Source organism: Monodelphis domestica, chromosome 3 (genome assembly GCF_027887165.1).
Source record: "Monodelphis domestica isolate mMonDom1 chromosome 3, mMonDom1.pri, whole genome shotgun sequence".
NCBI classification, from domain to species: domain Eukaryota; kingdom Metazoa; phylum Chordata; class Mammalia; order Didelphimorphia; family Didelphidae; genus Monodelphis; species Monodelphis domestica.
The window spans coordinates 383155846-383176318 of record NC_077229.1 but is presented as its reverse complement, the minus strand read 5'-3'; the positions used below and the strand labels follow the sequence as shown (position 1 = coordinate 383176318).

At 36.2% G+C, this 20473-nt stretch overlaps 1 pseudogene; it reads left to right on the top strand.

Annotated features, from left to right (window-relative positions):
• Positions 1-14615: 14615 nt before the first annotated feature.
• Positions 14616-17258, top strand: LOC100619615 (ubiquitin-conjugating enzyme E2 variant 2-like; annotated as a pseudogene).
• Positions 17259-20473: the final 3215 nt, after the last annotated feature.

Here is a 20473-nt window from a genome sequence, read left to right as displayed (position 1 = left end):
TTCTCCCCAGGAATAAGCCCAAATTTGTGGGGGAAAATAAAATGACCAACTGCTTTTTCTTTTGCAGCAGTCATCTTGCTAGATAGAGTTATTAGGATGTGGGAAGCATCTTGTTTGATTACCTGATTTTATTATATTTAAAATGAATAAACTACCTTATGATTTCTGAGTGTTTTAGTTGCAGTAAATGTCAATTCTCTACAGCTGCATCACAAATTATGGGTAACCATGATGGTTTCTGTTTAGCAGATGATAAGGGGGCTTGCTAGTACATTCCTGGATTTCAGTCAGCAGGGACCAAGGTATTCAGTGTTGCATAAATATCTAGTGTCTGCCCTAAGGTGTCACCTCAATGAGCCCCTTAACTCATTTTTAACTCTTAGAATCATATATTTAGAGCTAGAAGAGACCTCCATGGCCATGTTGTTCAATTTGCTCACAGATGAAGAAACAGAGAGGTCCAGGGAGACTGAGACTTGCCCAAAGTCACAAATGGTGAGTGGCAAACCCAGGATTTGAACCAAGGTCTTCTGGTTCCAGAATCTATTTCTTTTTATACCTTGCTCCCTTCTGGGTTCTCTGTAATCCAGTGACACTGGCCTCCTTGCTGTTCCTCACCCAGGACAGCTACTAGAATTTTCACTGTGGTTGGCCCTCATACCTAGAATGCTCACTCTCCTCATCCTCACTTCCTGGCTTCCCCAGCTTTCTTCAAGTATCAGCTAAAGTATTACTTTCTACAAGAAGTCTTTCTTGATCCCCCTTAATACAAGTGCTTTCCCTCTGAGACGGTTACCCCAGCATACCTCATATCTATCTTGATTATCTGTTGTTAGCATGTTGTCTCCTCCATTAGGCTGTGAGCTCTAGGAGAGTGGTTACTGTCTTTTGCCTTGCCTGGCATAGAGTAGGCATTTAATGACTGACAGTTTTTTCCACTTAATTCATGCTATGGCTAATTTCCTGTGAATAGTATAATGCTTTGGGGAAGTTATCCCAGAAGGGATGGGAGATGTTCAAGAATAAAATTCTAGAGAGCTAAAATAGGAAAAGCGTAGTTAATATAAGTGAGTAGACCAGAGATCTTCTGTATAAAATGAAACAAAATCCTATATCTACACCTGTCATTATTAGCTGAGTGACCCTGGGCAAATTAATTTCTTTGAGCCTCAGTTCCCTGTCTGTAAAATGGGGGAAGGCTGTTAGACTAAATGATCTCTCAGTTCTCTTTAAGTTTTAAGTCTATAAACCTATAAGTAACCCAGATCTTTTTTCAGAGCAATTGTCATCCAACTGTGCATCCCCCATCTCGCAATCCCTTATCAATATCCTAGTCATCAAGTCCTATTTCCTCCATGAAGTTTCCAATATAGTTTCAGACCATTTTGAGGTCTCCCTTCTTCAAATTCTTGCCATTTATATTTATGTTGAGTTGTAACTCTTAACATCTGTTTGTTCTCTGTTTACTTCATACAGCCATAATCTTTGCTCCATAGCTACTGTAAATTCACTAAGGGCACAACAAAGTCATTCTTCTTTTGGATTCTCTATGATGCCCATGCCTGAGCTGTAAGGACACAAGATTTATAGGGGGACAAACTATCCTAACAACTATGCTAAATGTAATCTGTTCTGCCTGGTTATGCCAATTATGGGGTAGCAGAAAGATTCTGAAAAACCAAAGAAAGGTTAATGCCAGCTTGGTAATTAATAGGTTTTATTGGTGTTCGTTAGGTTAATTGGGGTGTTTAAGGGAGTTTGTCCAGGAGCCCATTCATTCTTGATAGCAGGAGGACTGAAGAGTAGTGGATCTCCATACCAAGTCCAGGTCAGGCAAGGTATTATTAGAAACAGAATAAAGAAAGCATAGTATCAAGGTCATATGCAAGTTCTCCCATGGAATCAGAGCTTCTTTTGCTATTTACATTTTCTCAAAGTAGTTTACATTCTCTGTGGAGTCATAAGTCACATTCCCAGGCTTTGGCTCCTATCATACATGAACCGGGAACATATCAGGTGCTAAATAAATGCTAATTGTCTGATTAATGAATCAATTAAAATGGAGAGCAATGCTATGATGAAACTTTCCCTTCATTCAAACTTCCATTTCCTGATCTATAAAATGAATGCAATGGACTAGATGACCTTTGAGACCCTTTCTAGCTCTAGATGAGCTATTGTATCCTATGAGATATCAATTGCACAGCTTTGCTCCAAAAGCTAAGTAGAAAAGATTTAGTACTTTTCAGAAACAAATCTCTCTGCCTTGCATATAGCTAAATATTCTAAAAATTCACCCAAACTATCACTACCAGAACCTGCCATAGTCACAGTTTCTTCCTTTGAACATCCACTTTCTCTTTGGAACGCTACCTTGATAGACTCTCAGTATATTCAGAGCATAATACCACAAGAATGGGAATATCTTTGTCCTTGGTCCTTTGTAGAGACATCTGACCTCTTTTAAGGAATCTTAGATATCTGGAGTGCTCTTTAAATAAATTATGGTTGTAATTAATAGCACCTCCCAAAATTCATTGTTTAAATTCACCATTTAAATTAAATATTTAGGAAATGTTCCCATGCTTAATGTGAACAAGCATTGCAGTAAATTAGAGTTTTATTGGTATAATCCTGTGCCCTAGAGAGGGATCCCAAAATTCTGGTCTCTAACATAAAGAAAATATTATTCTGATCAAAGAATTATCTCAATAGAAGCAGCATGGAATAAAGGCTGACACCATAGTAGGGGAGGGGAACTTTAACAAGGAATTAGAAGTTACAGCTTTTAATTGAAATCATTCCATTATTTTAAGCATTTAATTTATCATAAATTCAAGCAAACAATAAATATTTATTAGGTCCCTATGATGTGCCAGGCACTGTGTTAAGTGCTAGGGAGATTAAAAGAGTTAAGATATAGTATCTGCTCTCAAGGAACTTATAATATAATGGAGGAGACAATACAGCAAACAAAAATATATAAAACAAGCTATATAAAGAATAAATAGGAAATAATTAACAGAGGAAAAGCCCAAAATATATAGTAGCCAGTTCTATATGAGATAAATAGAATGGTGTGGTAGAGAATCATAAAATCATAGGAAATCATAGAAAGACTATGGTTCTAAGCCTGTCTCTGTCTTTAGGTTGGGATCAGTTTCTTCAACTGTGAAACAGGCAAGTGGAATTAAATTACCTTTAAGTTCTCTTCCGGCTCTAAATTTCTAATATCAACTAAATTTATTTCTAAATATATCCTAGTGTTCTATGGATTGTCTCAAGGTATCATTTTTCTATTCCATTCAAGTGACAAATGAAGATTCTATTTCTGATTTTAATAGTGTGAATACTTACTCCCTTCTACCATGCAGATCAAAAATCTCACCACAGCTTAGCTGGTGGCTTCCTGAATCACTTTGGCAAAATAAAATAAGGAAGAAAAGAAGAGAAAGAAAAAAATGTAAAGCATTGCCTAGTAGCCAACCCTTTGGTGACACACCCCTCATAATCTAACTCAGTTATCATCCCCAATTGGATCCATACTCAAGGTTTTCAAACTTTAACAGGACCTGTTAATGTTCATTTTCCAACCTAAGGAAAATTACTCTTGTCTCTGATAGAAATTTCTCCTAATATACAACTTTTTATCTAGTATAAATTCCTCAACTAAATTCGTGAGTACAGATTCTTTTTGCAAAATTTCACTTTTTATTCAGTCTTTTTACATAGTCTGTCTTTGATCTTCCCACCTTACGCTGATGAGATGGTGGACTTGTACTGACAATTTCAGAGTAATCAATTAAAAATCAAGCATGAGGACTCTAAAATAATGTGATGATGGAGAGATATAAGGAAGCTGAGATGTGAGATACAGAGAGAACACCACAGTGATTGGACATAAAAGCCATATTTTGTCGTCTTCATTTTCTTAGTTCTTTTCAGTTCTAATCACTTTGGTTAAATCTCTTGTTTTTGCTTCTCTTCTTTCCTTTCCTCCTTTATCACCTATAAAGAGCTGAAATACTGTCAAAGCTGAGCAGGTCTAGCAACAAATGCTAACCAAATGCCACAAATGGTTAGATAATAAGCCCAGAAGCCCTATGAGTAGCCTCACCTCCCAGACCATCATGCCCAGGGTTTATATCACATAAATTTATTTTAAATTTAAATTTCCCATTCATTTCAGAGCTAGAGATATTGTCAGTAATTGGAAAGTAAGATAAAAAGAAGAAATAGCTAAATTATTCACTTGTATATCCAAGACTTGGAAGAAAAGTCTTCCTCACTTCTAGTCTATTTCTTTTTTCATGAATCCTCACTGACACCTGAGCAATCTTTCTATGTACTTAATTTTCTGATCTCTGCTCATGTAGTCCAGGTTCTTCCTCTCCTTGCCACCCCAACCACCATTCCCAATTTGGATCCCTGAAAACAACATTGAAGTTTGGGGCACAATTTGGGTCAGTATTTATTCATAATCACAGCTCTTGAGCCGCTCATGCTATTTTGTTACACTATAAAATTTCACTTTTGAATTGAGAGGTTCTATTTAATTAAACAGAATAGCAAGGGAAATAACAATGAAACTATTTTTCCACCACCATTCCCAACAAGACACTCAGAGAAACACTGTCCTAAGATGTTCTAACCATCAGAGAGAAAGCAGGTGACAAAAAATTCATGCTAAGGGTTTGTCTCAGCAGGAACATAACTCTGCCTCTGGAACTGGAACTGGAACTGGAAGAGCTGCTGATGTCATTTGCTGGGCTGCTTCTTTTCTGACCTACCATATAATATTTTTCCACTGCACCACTATAATAGCATCATCCTCCATTTCTCCAATGAATTGAAGCAGCTACATAGCCATTAGCAAGAAAGGGAATATTTCCAGCTTTTCTGAGTTAGCCTGTAGCCTCAAAGATATAATTCTTTTATGAGTCAAACCCACAGCTATACCTGGCCAGCATAGCAAGTGTTCCTTGGGTGAAATCAGTCTAACCACTTTGCTTCCCTCTCCATGGCAGCTCCCCTAAACCTGAATAATATTTGGGATAGGAGGAATAAATTCATTTCAATTCCCTTTACGTCCTTGGCAGCTAGTGTAGACCATGCAGCTGGTCCTGGAACTTTGCTCAGCCAAATTGCAGTTTGCAACCTTTGTCCTACATTTCTACAGCCACACTCAAGTTGCTACTCTCTTATATGCAATAACCTTCAGCAACTTTCCTTTGCTTTCTGAATAAAATGTAAATAATTCATCCTGAATTATAGGACTTTCCACAGCTTATCTTCAAATTATCCTTCCAGTGATTTCATACTACTTCCTTTCATAAATTCCAAAATTAAAACATACCTAAAGCCAAATTTCCCCTTTTTTCATGTCATGTTCTTATCCTACTGTCTTCTAAATCTATACCTTTACTAAAATCCTCACCTTTACCTGGAATAAAAGCCTTTTGCCACTTCCAGTCTGTTAAAATTCTTACTTTTCTTCAAAGTCTAGTTTTGATCCCAACCCCTCCTTGAAGCCTTTTCTTACTTCCTTCAGCATCCTCTAGCTGAAAGTAAAATAGTCTCTCTCAAAAGTTTGATAGAACTGGGTTTGGCCTTCTATTTTGTACTTAATCAGTTGTTTGGACACATACACATTAAATTTCATCATGAATCATCAATAATCAAGAATTGTTGGAACTCATGTTGATGGTTACACTTTAGGCATTTTCCATAATGTGACTGCAATACTATTGGGATTCTATATAGTTCATAAATTCATAAATAAAGAAACAAAGACCTATTTTCCCTCATGAAATATATTCATAGAAAATTACTTAATATATAAAATTCAAAATCTCTGATATTTGAATATAGAAAAAATATGATGTATGAATCTTTCAAACATGTGTACTTGACAATCCCCAGTAGTTTACATTTGCTCATCTAGTGTTTAATCAGACTAAACTAGGGGGAAAGCAGGATAAATTAATAGCCCCTATATAACTTGGGTACAGTCATAGTTTTAGAACTAGAATGTTCGTTCATTCAAGGGCATAGAATCACATAGCTAAAACAGGGAGGGATCTCAGAAGTAATATAGCCTAACCACTCATTTTATAGATGAGAAAACTGAGACCTGTTAGACCTCCCCCTCAGTGAGAAAGGTTAAATGACTTGGTATATAGGTAGTAGATAGCAGAACCCAAATAGGAATTCAAATCTGGCACTCTTTCTTTTAGGATTCCTAGGATTTATTCATTCAAATCTTTCCTATAGCACTCTCATTTCCTTTTAAATTCTTTCTTTTACAGCTCTTATTCCATTTCTTCCAGGAAGACTAGTTGGTCTTGTGGCTCAGCTCTGTGTGCATGTGTGTGTATGTATGTTGAGGTTTTGCTTATAAATGTTATAGAGTTATTCTCTCCTTCTTGGTTGGGTCTTAGTTGTCCTTAGATCTGTGCCATCCTTTGTTTATTCATTTCCAAGCCTTATTTCCTGGATTTGGGCTTCCCATCAGAATAAGATACTGTATATATCTGGTGGAGCTTTGGTCCTAATCTATATTTTCTGTGGTCTTGTTCTGCTTCCTCTGGGTACTGAGTGTTGTGCTCTCTAATGACCTCAAGGGCAGCTTGAGTTAGTGAATCATGAACTTTCAGCTCCTGAAGCTTTCTGATCTACGTTATGGTTTGATCGTGCCTGTCCTAATTTGAGTTTTGCAGGATCCCAACCTTGGTTGAAGAGTTTATATAACACAGCTATAGGCTGACCCTTGACCATGGCATTAATAAATGCTGCTGAACCCAGCCTCTGATTAGACCTCGGAGATTGTATATTCAACATTCAGGGGGAAAGAATAATAGGTTTGCCCCTAGTCTAAAAACTCTCTGTCCAGTGTACAACAATTTAGCCCAAGTCAGAATACCAAAAGTCTTCTCAATTCAATTCCAGAGTCAGAGCAATCCAGGTGCAGGCTCATTTCTGTTCCATTATCCTTTTCCCCACAACATAGCTTCAAGGCTTCAACTACAGCTTGCATGCTGGAAGACTTCTCTGCCAGAACTTCCTAACTGAATCTCTTTCCTAATGCCCATAAGCTCCTGCTCGTCATCCTCTATTATCAACCTGGGTGGTTGTTACAACCCTCATTATTATTTCTCCTTGAATTTCCCAATTACCACTCAGTTTGGGGTTCTTCAATCTTTGCTAGATTAGTTGTTAAAGAAACCTGAGCTGTATAGCTTCCGCACTCCAGTATCTTTAAAGGTTTCTTGCCCTCCACTAACTCCTGGCAATTCTCTCTAGGATTTCAATACCAGCATGGGCCCCACAGATAAAAGGTAGAGATTACAAAACAAAGGAAAGTCTATGTTTGTATATCAAAACTTTATCAGCCTGAAATTTAAGATATATTGGGAATTAACACAAATTAATGCAACTATTAAATCAGAAGTCATTTCAATTGACAAATGTTTCAAGGATCTAAAAAAACAATCTACAAAGAAAATGACAAAGAGAAAACAATAATATTTAGTATTACTAAAAATCACCAATAATAAAAGAATTACAAATAAGAATACTTCTAAGGTTTTACCTTAAGCCAAGCAAGTTGTCAAAGATGACAAAAGGCAGAAATATCAAGTATTGGAGGGCCTATGGAAATGTAAATTTACTAATACTCTATTACTGGAAGACAAATTGCTCTAGAAAGCCATTTGGAATTAAGCTTTAAAAAGTTATTTATGTGTTCATACCCTTTGACTCAGAGATCTCACTGGTAGGTATATATAATGAGGTCAAAGACAGGAATTAAGTTATCAAAATAACAATACTAGCATTTTTATGGTTGCAAACATGATAGAAACAAAGTAGACTTCCATCAATTGGGGAATGGCTAAAAATGTGGGGTATACAATGTAATGGAATATTCCTGTGCTAGGAGAAACTATAAATATGTTACAAATATGAAAAATTCAGAGGAGAATGATAAGACATAAAGTAATATAGTGAGTGGCAAGCAGAATGATATACAATATGTACAGGAAAACAATATACACAATGACTACAACAATAAAAATGGAAATAATAAAAACTTTCAACTGAATTCTATGTAATTATAACAAGGAAGGCTGACTGGAGAAGGGATGAGAAAATGCACCTATATCCCTTCTTTGCAGAGGCAGAGAACTATAGGTATGACTGATATATTGGTTAGTTTTACTGAATTGTTTCTTTTTTTTTTTCACTTTATTTTATATTTTTTTGTTACCAGAGATAGCATTCTGGATGGGAGCGGCGAGGAATATTTAAAGAAATGAAGGCAATATAAAAACAAAGCATACCCATTTTTTTAAATGTTAAAAGGATAAGGGGAAGTCTATATTCTGTTAATACCACCTGACACTTTCTTCCATATAAATTGTTAAAATATTTATGACCACTGTGGTTCAAAGAATGTTAGAATTTTCAAGGTGAAAAGAATCTTAGGGACTGAGTCCAAGCTTTCCATTCTCAAAATGAGAATGTCAAGTTCACAGATTTGGGCTGAAACAGAGCAGACATTATGACCCCCCGTATCTTGACTCTCATTCCAACTCACTTTCTACTAGACCTCATTGAAGCACTGGGTACCCTGAATAAGAGGAGATCTAGTGATGGACATGTGATCAAAGAAAGGACAGAAGAATGAGAAAAGCGGGGTATATTCCTTCCTGAAAGACTTCCCATGGCAGCTATCCCTCTGTATTCTGCTTGTAGTCATTACATCTAGAGGTGATGCTGATATAGCTAGGTGGGACAAGGAGCTGCCTGTTCTGACAGCTGAGTTTAAGAGACTCAAAGAAAAAACTTGTCAGAATAAAACTGAACACTGACTGCAGCAGGAGGAACATTCCCAAATCTTCCCATAAATGCTGGTTTGTATCTATGCTCCTTATTTTTATCCAAACCCTTTCTAGCCTCCCCTGAGACATTTTCAACTAACTTATTCCCAGCATCTCTCCTTGTTGCCATGATTCAATGAGGGTTCCGATGTCTGTTCTGCAGTTTAAATTGATGGCGTATTCCTCCCATTGCCAAGTCACTTCAAAACATGGATAGCCCTTGCAGACTTCCCTCTGACTTCTCAACTTCCCTGGCCACTTACCCTGTCCTGGGGTCCCTGCAAAGAATATTTTCTACAAGTTGAGGTGCTAGTAAACTAGTCAACTAGTCCCACGAAAATTTTTGATCTAAGTCTTCAGATTGCTAATTTGTTTCTCTAGCTCTATTTTCCTTCTTGCCCACCTCTGCACTTAATAAAAACAAGGGGTGTTGAGAGTGCACTACACTAAACACTCTTGAAAGTATGTTTCATCTTTAAAAGCTTGGTACCATGATTTTTTTTAACATCTTGCAATTCATTCTGAGTCATAAACACAAGCTCCAGGCTTCAGATATAATATGGCTTTAAAGAACTCTCTAGAGAGTATTATGAGTCTATAAATCAATGAATAGATATTATTCATAATCACAGGTATCATCTTTTCATCTGTGATGAATATAATATTGACGATGATCTTCATTTAATAAGCCATTTAGATTCCATCAAAATGACTAAAATGAATAGGGAATACTGATCATCTTAGGTTAACCATTTCTTGGATGCATTAAAGGTAACCAACAATTAGAGACTAATGGCATTTTGCATTTGGTGTCATAATTTATGAAATAAAAATTTGAATTGTCATATTCAATTACACAATTGATAAGGCAGCATGTCATATTTTCCCTTTGACTAACAAAGCATTACTACAATTGTCACAAATAATATTTGAGCTAGGTTGTAAATTTTATTCATAAAAATAATTCCTTTCAAAATATGAATATTCCAAAACTCCTTTTAAACACTAATTTCAATCAACTCAACAAACAATGCATGGGTCTTGGCTGAACTATGAATATATGAAGATAAAAACTATATAAACTTTACTCACAAGGAGCTTACATTCTACAGAAGGGATAGAATATGTGAATAAATATAATAGAAATAGTTTGAAGAGGAATCAAACACTGAAATGGGGAGAGCAGAAGGATTGGATAGGAACTGATACTTGGGATAATTTTTAAAATTCTTTTCTTTTTATATTTTGAATGCTAAATTCTCTCTAACCCTGAGCAAGCAAGCAGAAGGAAATGGATTATATGTGACATGCAAAGTATAAAGGCAAAAATAAATAAAATGAGAAAATTATACTTCAATTTCCTCTCACGGTTCATCAGATCTCTCTCTGGAAAGGGACAACTTTTTTTCGACCTGATTCCTTTGGAATTGTCTTGGCTCATTGTATTGATTAGAGTATCCAAGTCTTTCACAATTGTCCTTCACTACAATATTTCTGTTACTGTGATGCCCCAGTTCTCACTTCATTCTGCATCAATTCATTGTCATATATTTTTCTGAAACCATCCCCTTCATAATTTCTTAAAGCATAAAATACTCCATCACCAATCACATGCCACACCTTGTTCAACTGTTTCCCAATTGATGAGCATCCCCTTGATTTCCACGTGTTTGCCACCATAGAAAAGAACAATTATAAATATTTTTGGACATATGGGGATTTTCTTTTTTCTTTGATCACTTTGGAGTACCCAGTAGTGGTATTGCTGAATCAAAGATATGCAAAGTTGCTAGCTTGGGCAAATTTCCAAATAGCTCTCCATTGTTTCACAACTCCACGAAAAATTTATTAGTATACCTGCATGTCCTCATTCTCTACAGTAATTTTCAATTCTGATAAGTGTGAGGTGATATATGAGAGCTATTTTGATTTGCATTTCACTAATCAATATCAATTTAGAGTACTTTTTCTAGTAACTACGGATAGCTTTAATTTCTTATTAAAACTGTTTTAATGTTAAATCCATTTGACCATTTATCAATAGGGAATGGTTCTTATTTTTATAAAATTGACTTTGTTGTCTATATATTTGAAAAATGAAACCTTTCTCTAAGAAACTTTTTGTAAACATTTTTATATTACTTCATTGTATATGGGGCACTTTAGCAAAATTGTAGTTTCCCAGATTATCTCTTTTAATTAGGTCTATTTTTGCTTTTGCTTTGTCTGAGAACATGATTGCTACTCCTGCCTTTTTTACTTTAGCTGAAGCATAATAGGTTCTTTTCCAGCCCTTTAATTTAATTCTGTGCATCTTTCTGTTTCAAGTGTGTCACTTGTAAACAATATATTGTTGTATTCTTCTTACAATCCATTCTGCTATCTGCTTTCATCTATCTTATCAATAAGCTTATCCCATTCGCATTCATAGTTATGATTATTACTCTCCATTTCCCTCTATCCTATTTTCTTCCATTTATTCTTCTTTCTCTTTATTTCCTGTCCCTTCTCAAAAGTCTGTTTTGCTTCTGACCACTACCTCTCTTAATTAGTGCTCCTTCTATCATGCTCATACCATGCCCCCATCTCTTATTCTCCTTCCCTTCTTTTTTTCCAATTTAGTAAGACAGATTTCTATACCCAAATGAGAGAGAGAGAGAGAGAGAGAGAGAGAGAGTGTGTTCTTCCTTCTCTGAACCAATTCCAATGAAAGTTGGGTTTAATAATTTCCCCTCCCCCCTTTTATGTCCCTCCTCCATTATAAAAACTCTTCCTTTCATACCTTTTAGGTAAGAAATTTTTCCCCATTCTATTTCTCCTTTCCCTCTCCTCTTAATGAATCCCTCTTTCTCATCTCTTTATTTTTCTAAAAATCATCCCAGGAAAATCAGTTCATTCCCATGTCTGTCTATGTAGACTCCCAATTGCCCTAATAATGATAAAGTTCTTAGGAGTTATACATGTCATCTTCCTGGACAGGAAGAGAAGTTTAACTTTATTGAGTCATTGTGATTTCTCTGTAATGTTTACCTTTTTATGCTTCTCTTGTGCTTTGTGTTTGAACATCGTTTTCTATTCATTTCTGGTCTTTAAATCAGGAATATTTGAAAATCATCAACTTCATCAAATACTCAGTTTGTGGGGTAGGTTTTTCTTGATTGTAATATTAGCTCCTTTGCCTTCCAGAATCTCATATTCCAGTCCTTCATTCCTTTAAAATGGAAGATGCTAAATTTTGTGTGAGCCTGACTATGGTTCCATAATATCTGGATTCAGAAAGGTGGAAATAAAAAGGTAAAGAGTTCATTTATTTCGTAGGGAATTGAATAATCCAACACAAAACGTATACCATAAGTTAATCAAAGAAGATAAAATATCATCAAAAATATTTAAAACAAGGGGCAGCTGGATGGCTCAGTGGATTGAGAGCCAGGCCTAGAGATGGGAGTTTCTGGGTTCTAATTTGGCCTCAGATACTTCCTAGCTGTGTGACCTCTGTAACAGTTAAAATTTAGGGGAGACTGAGGCAGGTAGAAATTAGTTTCTCTCTGCAAGGAGTATTATATTTTTTAGAGGTTTATTAGAGATTAAGGATTAAAGAAAATACAGGATAAGAAACACGTGCCTAAGCCAGAGTGGCCTAGACAAGATAATCTCACATCATGGAAGAGACACCTCTGCTCCAAAACGGAAGTCCAAAAGAGAGCTCAAAAACTTTTGCAATCAGGTTAAATACCTTCTCGATCTCGGCCCACGTGGGAATTCAAAGCATTCTGGGGAAGTGGAGCAAAGACTTCTGGGGATTGAAGTCCAGAGTTCAAGTCTATTTTTTACACCTCAGCTAAGACACTTAACTCCCATTGCTTAGCCCTTACCACTCTTCCACCTTCCAAATATAAAGTATTGGTTCTAAGATAAAAGGTCATTCTTTTTTATTTATACATTTGTATACATGTATATATATATATACATATATATATATATACACATATATATTTAAAGTGGCATTTTTCATAGTAACAAGGAACTGGAAGAAAACTAGTTGGCTATTAGTCAGAACAACACTTGAGAAAAATCAGGCTTAGAGATCAATTAGTTAGAAATCCATTGCAGTAGTCCAAGCAATGAGTAAAAAGGTCTTGAAATAGAGTGGTGTTTGTTTGATTGGAGACAAGGGAATACATCTGAGAAATATTGTAAAGGTAGACATGGCAAAGGCCAAAAAGAATCCATGGCCTCCTTGAAACTGGTCATTCAATTTTTCCTCTCCTACAGTATTTGGACAATAATTGCTATCTATCTCTTCATGGACATAGTGAAACAAGTATTTTATAGTGTGTCTAGTTCCTCTGAATTTGCATCTATAATTATAGCTGGTTTCAGAAGTTAAGATAAACCCTCCTAAAGTTACATTTGATGACTGGGGCCAAAGAATTTAAGAGTCCTTAAACAAAGATAAGATTGTGTCTCAATGTAAAGATGTAAACACAGTCTTTGAAACCAGGACAGATTATTCTACTCTATTTGGCAGGAAAGTTGACCAAAAATAAAAGAGGAATTATGAATAATAATAATAAATGGGGATAGCTGGGTAGCTCAGTGGATTGAGAGCCAGGCCTAGAGACAGAAGGTTCTGGGTTCAAATCTGGCCTCAGACATTTTGCTATGTGACCCTGGGCAAATCACTTAACCCCTATTGCCTAGCCCTTACCACTCTTATGCCTTGGAACCAATACACAGTATTAATTCTAAGACAGAAGGTTAAAGTTATTAATAATAATTTATATATATGTATATGTATTTTTCCTCTTTCTCTTTTTTGCAAAGCTATCCAGAATTTAGCATTTCAAATCTAGTTTTTATCAGATTTGCCCTTTTATGCAGCTCTACCCTGGGATGTATAATAGAAATGATACTGGTGCTTGTCAAGTTGTAATAACTGGATACTCTAGGGTGACTAAAGAGATACCAGGAGAAACCTCAAGGTGCCTAGTTATAATAGAGATAGTGACATTAGGGGAATACTAGAGGGTGTCTATCAATTCCCTAGATGGCCAAAAGATCAAGATATTTCCTACCCTCCACCCTTCACCTCCCCGTTTTCCACCCACTCCCTCCTGCCTCCCTTCCCCTCCCCCCTGTTAGTCAGCCACCTTTCTATGTAACTCAAAAGGTGAACTGTGAGGTTTAGAAAAGATACTTTTTCCCTCTTTCTCAGGTAAGGAGGTTTATTGGGGAAGATAGGATAGGATGAAAGATGAGGTGAGAGGGATAGGGTTATCCCTAATCTATAATGAAGGTTAGGAGGATTTTGGGAAATGTCAGTCCTGTCACAGCTGTGACACAAAAATCTGTCAGGAAGTTATGAAGGACAATTGATTTTCTTCTGTCTTCTAATCAGCCCAGTATATAATGGTCAGTCACCAACATCAGCCACACCAAAGCCTCAGCCTAGGTCAGAAGAAGCCAGCCTCTTCCTTGGTCAGAAGTCAAGGAAGTCTCCCAGTTTATCTGCTGGCTAGGCTCCAACTGACTTTCCTGGGAACATTCTATTTGGAATGTTCACCTTGGTTGACAGATGATGTCCCCAGCTTTCTGTCTTGCATGCATGAAAATTCTCTCTTCCTTCATGCCTCTTCCATAGATGATACTAATTAGCTATGTCTTCATGGGTCTGCCAGAAGAAGAATCTCTATAGTATGCCTAGCTCCTCAGGATTTCTGATTTTCAGTCACTATGATGTATGCTGATGGATATGGGGAAAGCAGTCATGTAGATGGAAATGAGGAACGGGAGCAAAGATGGAAAGAAATGAATAAAACAAGGATACTTTTATGCACAGAGAGGTAATCAAGTCCATATTTAACAAAAAGAGTATAAAATCTATTTCCTACTAAACCCTTAGTGTCTACAGGACCAGAAAGTAGGCAGATGCTTTGCAACATAAAGATACTAAAGAACAAGAATGCTTTGCTTAACATAGGAAACATTCAAAGAAATACATCTTTAGCAAGCACTTTCACCACTCCTGAACCCAATCAGAATATGTCATCTCTTCCTAAAAGCATCTCATCCCCCAAGTACATGGAAGACTATGAATTGAGTTTCTCCCTAACTTTACCTACCAGGCATTTCTGAGGTGCCAGAGAGGAAACCACAAAGTTGAATAATTTATATTTCCTACTGACCCACATAAGTAAGAGATTAGGATTATCTCAGTCACAACAGCAGTACAAGGCAATAGAACCTGGGGTCCAATGTAGGAGGGGTTCATTGATTATCCTGATTACAGTGACTAGTCAAACATAACCTCAGGATTATCTCACCAAAACTCTAATTCTAGAATGAATAGATTAATATGGTGATATTATTTATTATATAATGAATGAATAATTAGAAACTCTGGTCACTCCAGCTTTCCCTAGCATAATCACTAGCCTTTCATGGGACAGAATATCAAAAACTCATGGCTGCCAAGTCCAAGAAGAAAAATAGGACCCTCAGTGTTTACTGAATATATTGAAGAGGGGGAAAAGAAGAGCCATGGCTGTCAATGGTTTTCTACCTCCACAAATCCATTCACTTCATTGTCATCCCCTCACTATTGTACCTCCTCAAATGTGAGCCACATGCCAGATTCCTCTATCACTCCCCCACCCAAACAACCAATCCAATCAAAATGGCATCAAAGTCATCTCAAAAATATCCCAGTTCTGAAAACCATCAGGAAAAAAATTACCTAGAGATCCAGGGGACAATCACTCTCTGTAACACTTATTGTCTATATCAAGTAATTTAGTATGTGATCATATACCACCTTCTATGGCTCACTAATTGTTTATGTTGGTCTTGTTTCCCACATCTAGATTGCAAACTCCTTCAGTATGACTGGGGAGTGAGCCAAGAGGCCAGGGAAATAGAGAGAGATATACACAGCTAGGAATAACAAGTTGGGTAGATTTAATCAGATAATTGGATTTTTTCTTTTGGAATGGCTCCTGTAATGCTACTGTCTGCATTAGACCATAGCAAGAATGTGCTAACTGCCAATTAAATGTAGGTGAACAGATTTAATCTTTATCAGAAAAGGTGGGAACGAGGGCATGATAATTAAGCCTCACTCAGGAGCCCTCCCAGGTAGCAGAAAGCCATGACAAATCGGCCACTAAGCACAGGAATTAGTCACAAAGATGAGCCAACCGATCAAATGAAAAGACTAAAGGACTAAGAACCTTGCTTCAAGCAAGTATAGAAGGCAAGGAGAATTTCATAGTGACTTGTGTTTCCATTTCTGCCAGAACCAAGCAATACCTGTGTGTGCATAAAGTAAAAATTGGTCTCCATTTTAGAGGACAAAATGAAATGACTGGAGGAATTTATCTACTTTCCAAATAATTAGGAAAAATTTTCTTCCTTAAAATAATGTAAGATCAAAAAAATTATATAAAACCAAAACAATTTTAAAGGGTCAACTAGGTGGCTTATTGTATAGAGTACCAGGCTTGGCACTGAGTATAACTTATTAAGTCTATGGAAAGACAGATAATATAAGATTGCTATGTATTTAAATCACTATATTGCATATTTTGTCAAAAGATAGATTCTTGCTTAAATAAATTTTATGATACTTATTTTAAAAAAAGAAAAGAGAGAACTGGATTCCTGGGTTTAAATCTAGCCTCAGATACTTTCTGGCCATTTGGCCCTGAGCAAGTCACTTAACTGCACTTGTTAGCCCTTACCACTCTTCTGCTTTGGAACAGACTCATAGTAATAAAACAGAAGATAAGGATTTTTAATAATAATAGGGCAGAAGTCTGGGGTTGCTAGAGAATATAGAGTCTCCAAAGGAGTTAAAGTTCCATGTAATTTTCACTTGTTAGAAGAACTTGAAGAAGGCCAAAAAGGAGTAGGCATTGGTACAGTTAGCTGGGGACTTGACAATGAAGACATGATACTTACAAGGTGGACAGGCATGATTATTGGGCCCCCAAGGACAAACTATGAAAACAGAATATACAGTCTGAAAGTAGAGTGTGGACCTAAATACTCAGAAGCACCTCCAGCAGTTAGATTTGTAACAAAAATTAATATGAATGGGATAAATAATTTCAATGGAATGATGGATGCATGGAGCATACGAGTGTTATCAAAATGAAAAAATTCTTATTGCATTAAAATTGTACATCGAGAGCTAAGGCGTCTAATAATGTCCAAAGAAAACATGAAGCTTCCACAACCTCCAGAAGGATAAACATACAGCAATTAATTTTAACAAATCTCAAACTTATCTAAACCAACAACCTTCTACTCATGTTAATGTCTTGATTAAATCTCACAATGCAGAACCCACACATTAAAAGAATTCCAGCTGGTATATATGACCTGGACATTTGTAAGAATATATTTAATATATGTACACCCATTATGTTTTCAGGCACAATGGGAAGAAAACGCAGCACAATTTTTTTCCTCTTATCAAGGCACTATCATTTAAGCATAAACCTGGAATACTCCAAATGGAATTCAGGTTTTACAAGATGAAAGCATGGCAAGAAGTATCAGATTGATATGGAGTAATGTATGTTTCAGAAATCTAATTTCTCAAGAAGGAAAATTATAAATGGCATGCTTGGTCCATCTTGCTTAGTGAAAGAGCTGCAATGTAAATTGTTTAAACTAATTTTGTTTAATTTTTGAAGAGGTGTGGGTACTGACTTCTAGTAGTAATGAAAAGTATGTTAAGGATTGTTTTGTATTTATTAAAATGGGGGAGGGAGTAAAGTAGGAAGATGGATTTCTATTTTAAAGCAGCTCCTATGTGTTTCATGTAACAGACATGGTAAATATTTGTTTACAGTCTTTGTTCTGATAAGCCACGAATTTAAGTTTAAGTGATAAAAAAACAAAGGAAATAGGTGTATGGATGTGTGATTCTGAGATTAAAGTTAGTCTTAAAATGTAAATAAAATGTTGAAAGTAAATGATAATAAAAGAAACTCAAGGAGAAAACAGAATAAATTGTAAATAGATAGGAAATTCTAATTTGTTTTAGAGTATTGAAGCATGCAAGAATGTGACGAAGAAGAAGAAGGAGAAGGAGGAGAAGGAGAAGGAGGAGAAGGAGAAGGAGAAGGAGAAGGAGGAGGAGAAGGAGAAGGAGAAGGAGAAGGAGAAGGAGAAGGAGAAGGAGGAGGAGGAGAAGGAGGAGGAGGAGGAGGAGGAGGAGGAGGAGGAGGAGGAGAAGGAGAAGGAGAAGGAGGAGAAGAAGAAGAAGAAGAAGAAGAAGAAGAAGAAGAAGAAGAAGAAGAAGAAGAAGAAGAAGAAGAAGAAGAAGAAGAAGAAGAAGAAGAAGAAGAAGAAGAAGAAGAAGAAGAAGAAGAAGAAGAAGAAGAAGAAGAAGAAGAAGAAGAAGAAGAAGAAGAAGAAGAAGAAGAAGAAGAAGAAGAAGAAGAAGAAGAAGAAGAAGAAGAAGAAGAAGAAGAAGAAGAAGAAGAAGAAGAAGAAGAAGAAGAAGAAGAAGAAGAAAAGTGGGAGGTTATTTTTAATGATCCAAAGAAGAATACTAAGAATCCAAAGGTGTCATCAAGTGAGAGTCATCCATTAGTCAGAGATAAATAAATATGTAATGGTGGTTGGTTAATTCCTGTTTATGGGTACTGGCTATTAGCTGACTTGACAGAATTAATAGGTAAGCCAAATGTAAGAGGAGTTCCTTAATTTGGAGGTATCATGGACTTCTTTTACAGCCTAGTAAACCCTGTGGATTCTATCTTGGAATAATGTTTTAAATGCATAAAATAAAATCTATGAGATTACAAAGGAAACCAATTATTTTGAAATATGTTATCAATTTTTTTTTAAACACAAGTTCACAGACCTCAGATTAAGAACTCTTGGCTGATTTCCACAATGTCAAGCAAGCCCTCAGAATGTGTCAAATCTGAAAACATCTAACCATTTTCAGTAATTCATATTTGGGAAAATGTTGCCCTCAAACAAAAAGATGGGAATTAGGAGGTCCCAAGTAAGAAACTGAGCTTTAGAGCCACCGGTGGCATTTTCATTACAATATCAGATTGAAGGCAAGGTATTCGAAGAGAAAATCAAATCTGATGAGTCAATGTTTGGCTGACTGGCTGATGTCTGAGAATGGAATTAGGATTTTGAATCATGTCTTAAAATAAAAAGAATGATGGGACCGCCTGGACAAGGATGGGAAAAGTCTATTAGAGGCTAACGAACACATATTTTCCCAGAATCTATTAAATTTAATTCATAAGACTTTAAAATGAAAGGAGAGAGAGGAGAAAACTGTCTACATACATCTGACAAGCTGATATATCTGTAATATGCCTTAAAATGAAGAAGATAAAGAGTGAAGATTACTACAAGGTTGAGAACCTGGGTCACTGGAAATCTAGAGGTAGTCTTGATGGAAAGAGAATATAGAAGGAGGGGAGGGTTTAGAGAGAAAGAAGGAATGAGTTTTGTTTTAAACATGTTGAGTTTAAAAGAGATGCCTATGGGATGGGAATGTATGGAGAAAGAATGTTAGGAGAGCAGCTCTTTTGTCAAAACAAAATCAAATTTTTTACAATAAGTGTGGTGGTTATTTTGTAATGTAAAATTGTAAATTTAGGGAATTTTCTAAAAAGGAATGTAAGTTCTGTGTTTCAAAAGGGTCAGAATCAAATCTACCCTTATTTGTTCTTTATTATTTGAACACATAATTCTTAATGAGAAAAATTAATAATCACTCCATAGAATGTTAAAGGTTTTTCTCCATGGCAACATAGTGAGCTCAGTAGCATAAGTATTACTGCCTGGAAGTAGAGGCATGGGATCAAAGGGGCAAATCCACAGACGAGATGGTTAAAGAAATTGAGTTCCATAGAGAGTAGGCACTTTGCCCAAGATTTCAACATTGGTAGTACATAAGAGCTGGGATTTAAGTCAAATTCAAAGTCCTTGAACTCAAAATCCAGTGCCTTTTTCACAGAATCAATGCTCAAGAGTGACTTATTATTGAAGGACACTGAGACCAAATAACAGAGATATGGTATGATATAATGAAAACACTTTCCTAGGGTCACACAATGTAAAATAGTTAAAAGAGTACTAGGTTTGGAATCAGATGATCTGGGCTGGGATCTCAGATTCTCCCTTAATGCCTACTTGACTCCAAATAAGTCACTTAACTTTTCTATGCCTCAGTTTCCTCATTTATAAAATGAGGGTGTCTCAAAGATCCTTTCAAAATCTATATGATTCTATGCTCCATTTGAAGATTGGTTGAAGGAACATGGGAATGTCTAGCCTACAGAAGAAAACACTTGGGATTGGGATGGGGAGGGGTTGGAGGAGGCTAAGAGGAAATATGAGTATTTTATAGCTTATCATATGAAAAAGAAATTAATAACAGCCTCTGGCCTGCTTGACCAGCAAAAGGAGGATCAGTTGTTGGAAATGATAAAGGAGTGAGGTTCAAGCCTGGTTGTTATCTGCTACAGTTTTGATTCTTCATTTTATCAGAGTCCTTCTGAGGCAAGGAAGGACACCTGAAAATAATGAATGGGATATGCTCTTGTGCT